Raw genomic sequence first — 5063 nt, 5'->3', positions numbered from 1 at the left:
GATCCCTTTCCAGGCTGGAACATAATAACCTGGCTTAAGCCAGATTAAAACCTGTAGTTCAATTTGAATTCTCCTTTAATAAGTGTTTGCAAAAGGAAGGGACATTCAGTTCAACTCCTGAGCTGATTGGGTAAATCAAGTGGGACATGCCTCCCATGTCGAGTTTTTAGCCAATCACAGCAGCGGTAGACGCATCACATTCTTGATTGGTTTCCCATCTAACGGAGTTAACTGATAAATCAAACTCTTACAAAATGGGCGTGCAGGTGGCACAGCATGAGCTTAGCCTGCATGAACCAGCCGACGCAGCCGCCCTGGGTTCGAATGCGACCGGTGGTTCTTGGCCGCATGTCTCACCCCCTCTCTCATACACCCTTTCCTGTCAGCCCACTGTCCAAAAAACAAGCCACTAGTGTTGCAAAAACTCAAAAAAACAACATGCAAATCTTTCCCATCCATAAATCACATTCCTCATACATTGCTTGTTTTTCAAAAAGAAATAGAGGGTATTCCAGCTTAAATGTTTGTTTTGCTCCAGCCTTCTGCCTCTAGTTGTCGTTTTGCACATCACTACATTTCATTGGTCTGAAACATTTGTGTATCAAGGCTCATGCACATGTTGGCTCTGCCATATTTTAGATTCACAAATCTTGCAGCAATTCATCTTGCTTGCAAGGTAAGGAAGATAAATGGAACTATAAAATATTCGTTGTCCATTGTTTACTACTTTGTTTATTTCTGTCGACTCATTTTGGTTTATTTAGCTTGTTCTTGTAGAAGTTAAAAATAATCATGCACCTGTTTTAGATATTCAGTGAACTACAAGGTAAAAAGCCAAGCTAGAATGTAGAAAACATACCTAAAAAACTAAAACAAAATAAATATTTTCTTTTCACCTGCTCCTTTGTTCCCTAAAACCTGTTAAACCTTGTATACTGTCTATAGTCTGACAAAGTCTCTGCTGATACATTTTATTAACCAACAAAAAAGTTGCATGCAACACCTCAGATAATAAAGTATGAATTTGAAGATATAAGATTGATTAATCGCAGTGCATCTCTTTACCCAGGGAGTTCACAGCCGTGGACAGGAAAGGTAATACAGTAGTGATAAAAACTAAATCTGATTATTTTTTAGAGTTATAATAGCTGCTCCTTCATTCACTGTGTTGAAAGTGAGGAACCAAGAGTTAAAATACCCAAAAAATATATCATTGTTAAATAATTTATCAGCATATTTAAAGAATAGAAAATATAAATATTTCTCCAGGTTTTCATTAACAACAAGAATCAAGGGCAGTTCTCAGAGATGTATATATATTATATATATTTAATATATATATAAATATATTTATTATATGAAATATAATATAGAAGTTTAATAAAACTTTAATATATATAAAATGCTTCCACACCCACCATGGGCGGTCTTCCCCCCTTTTTTCCTCCAAGCTCGGGTCCTCTACCAGAGGCCTGGGAGCTTGAGGGTTCTGCGCAGTATTTTTGCTGTTCCTAGAACTGCACTCTTCTGCACCCAGATGTCTGATGTATTTCCAGGGATCTGCTGTAACCACTCCTCCAGCTTGGGGGTCACTGCCCCTGAGTGCCCCAATGACCACGGGTACCAATGATGCCTTGACCCCGGTTCTTCTCTGAGCCCCTGATATTTCATTAGTTTCATAGATAGATAGATGCAAAATTCAGCATCTATCTATCTAACTGGAAACATGGTTTTGAATTCTGCTGCATCATTATCAGTCATATTAGTATCTTGTTTACATTTTTTCATCATATTAAATGATCAACTGACAAAGAGATTTTAATGTCCTATTTGCATTCCCAAGTGTTTAGATAATTTTGATCCTATTTTATCAGAAGCAGTTTTTAGCTTAAGCATTTAGAATGCCGAGGGGAGTGAAGTGCTTGTTTTCTAATGCTGTGGAATTCCATTAAATAACGTTATTCTTGGGTCCTTGCTTAAAGGCAGACCAGCTCTGCTAAAGGAAATCTGTGTTAACACAAACTATCAGGCAATCCAACTATTATCATTGGAGCTACCTGTGGTTGGAGCGCTGCTGTTTTCTTAAGCACATGGAGGCCCATCCTTCTAGGCACATTCCAAGTCAGATAAAAAATCTGTGAACCAACCATCGTTCTGCTGGATCATTGGAGTTTGTTGCTTGGTGTGAGTTAGTTTAGATAACCATCTGCATCTTGATGAGACTGAGTTTAGAGACAGGGCTGGAAACTGAAACCCCAATCCTCCCTCTGTTGGCTTTTCCCTTTTGACAAAGATGGCCTCCTTCCTCTTCCTTCCTTCCTTTACCTCAGAAAAAAAGAATAAATGTCAGTTTGCCTCTGATTTAACTCTGTTTAGTGACTGTTTCTTTTGGTTAATTTGCTGTATTTTCCTTTTTCTTAGATAGATCTAGTCCAAAGACAATCAAACTAACATTGAAAGCAGTGTTTACAGTGCCATGGGAAAATCTGTAACCCAAGCAGTTAACTGCTCTATCGGTGCTGCTTGTCTTTGCGGCGCGGGGAGATGTGACATCTCTTCTGCACCTCCATTTTTATTTTCCTGCAGCCAGCTGATCTGTTTAAGGTTCACTTCACTCTGCAATCTCTGCTGCTCACTTCACCTTGCAGTGTCCTTCCCTTGAAAGCAGATTCAGCCAGAGGAATGTGGGCACCAACTTCGATTCATGGCTGCAATGCTTAGACTTGCACAAGACACATTTGCTTAGGAGGTTTTCTTGCATATATGATTGAGATATGGTGCCTTTAAGGAGCAGAACACATCATTAATCTGCTCGGTTTATACACTCTGACACTGTGACGTTTGCTAAGTATGGAATTCATCATGCCTCTTCCCTATCTTAGTCTTAAATCACTGTCTCCTAAAATCGCTGGCATTGCTCCTATCTCCAGGGGTGTCTGGGGGTTGAATGTGCACTGACAGCAGCCGTGGGCAACACTATGCAACACTGCAATGCATTTAATCAGAACAGTCACCAACAGCTTATTTATATTCATTCAGGGAGTCTTCCTCTGTAAACCTGCAGTATAAGCTGCTCCCCAAAGAAGCTGTCAGAGGGACTTGTTAGTCATTCACTTATTCAAAGAAATAACAAACTGACTGGCTGCCCGGTGTTAATGCTGGCTCAAAGCCTGAGCTGGTTCTAGGATACATATAACTACGTTATACAAGCTGATGTTGTGTCGGGTTTTAAAACTAAACACAAGTAAAATGCTTTGCTTAACTTTATTTACAGTGCTGTGCAGGAATTGTTGCTTGTTTGTTCAAATATGCATCCATGAATTAGAAAATATATTTTTTATTTAATAGTTTCACAGCATTTTTGAAGTCTCTTAATGTTCTTCTTTAAACTTCCGTAGTTTATTCATTGATTTAGAACCTTTTTATGAGCAATTAAGACCAGAAAAGGCTTCTAAATTAAAGGAATCAACTGAAAAGGTGTTTTAACACTGCAGGGAACCTTTAAAGGTTAATAGTTTGTTACCATTAATTTAGCTGCAATTAGAAAATGTACAAAAAAAGAAAGAAAACAGGACTTTAGCGAAGTAGATCATCAACTAAAGGGGTTTTTATCTTTTAGACTTACTGGGATCTTTCCTAAATTTTCTCCTGTTTGTCATAACACATAGCTAAATGATAGTTGTCATCTTTTAGAAATTAATTTCACATATCTTGCCTCATTTTTTTGTTTTTCCTCTTTTCAACAGGCTGACCTGGTCAGGTAGACAGAAGTGAAAATTTAGCCGAAATTCATGGCAATACTGTGAAGACCTTTAGAAAACTTAAAAAACTAAAACAGGGAAAAAGTTTATCAGGTATAAAGTCCAAAAATGTTGACAATTCTAAGTGGAAAATGTATAAATGTGAAGGGGAAGGTGTCAGTCACAGCTTATAAATGTTATTCTGGCAGGGAGATTTTTTTTGCTCTTCAGAACAAATCATCTGAGGTCTCAGACCAAAGAGAGGAAGCTCCATCTATCAGAAAAAATGGAAAACAACAGCGTTCTTATAGATGTGTTAAATATTCAATCATGTCAGTGTTGAACTGAGAGCTTTTCCATTTTCTTCCTGACGCTCTCCTTCCTCTCTTGTGTTCTCAGTATTATTATCAGCTCAGATGTCTTATTAATATCTGTTAGGGCTGAGTGTGAGGCTCGGCCTGACTCCTGATTTCCATAGAAATCATGAGCTATTTTATCTGTCCATGCAAATCATTAGTTCTCCTGTATCCAGATAATATTACCCGCTTCCCTCTTCATGTTTTATCCAGGAGTGTTATAGTTCAGGGAGTAATTAGGAGCCATATCTGGACTCCAGCTGTGTGTGAGTCATGTATGAATTCTGCTGTAGCCCCATGTTTGACCTGAACACCTACGCTCAGGTTGCCTCTGCTTAGACATTCACTCTGCACCTTCACCTGTTTCCATGGGAAACAAGTTCAGGGAGCTGTTTGGAATTAATGACAGGATATGTAGCTTCCTCCCATGCCTGTGGGTTTGTATGTGCTCTGCATGGCAGGCGTGTTATTAGGCTGTTTCTCATGTGGGGCAGATGAGTCTCTGATGACTCACAGAAAATCTCACAAACTACAAATTCCTACCATAAGCTTAGTCTTAAAAAAAAAACAGAGCTCTCTGCTACAGCTCATCCCTCTGATCAATCAATCCTTTTATTTACCTCATTAAAGATGGTCACAGTTGTTTTACAGAAAATAAGTCAGTAAAGCAAACATTTAGGACCGTAAATGTCCTTCGTTTATGAAAAGACAACCTCTGCTGTCCAAGCTCTCATCATCACCATCTCCTCTGTCATACAGTGTGACATTTCCCTGGGAGCCAGTGTGTGGCCTGGTTTTGTCTCTCTGCCGCCCCCCTAAGGCACAAGGCTGCATCACACCCAGAAGCAGGATTATAGGAACATTTTCAGATGACATTGAGAAGACAGGAGATATTTCTATGTTTGCATTTTCTATATTAAACTACATCACTTGCAGCTTGTTGACCTGTTGGTATATAAATCTGTTA

General features: G+C 38.9%; 1 protein-coding gene across 13 annotated transcripts in view; it reads left to right on the top strand.

Moving 5' to 3' along the window:
• Positions 1-5063, top strand: part of LOC107096572 (endophilin-A1-like) — a 47247-nt gene that overhangs the window by 31411 nt on the left and 10773 nt on the right. The window lies entirely within an intron of this gene.

Source organism: Cyprinodon variegatus, unplaced genomic scaffold (assembly GCF_000732505.1).
Source record: "Cyprinodon variegatus isolate N-32 unplaced genomic scaffold, C_variegatus-1.0 Scaffold634, whole genome shotgun sequence".
Lineage (NCBI taxonomy): Eukaryota > Metazoa > Chordata > Actinopteri > Cyprinodontiformes > Cyprinodontidae > Cyprinodon > Cyprinodon variegatus.
The sequence above is the reverse complement of the archived record's forward strand: the minus strand, read 5'-3'. Positions and strand labels throughout refer to the sequence as shown.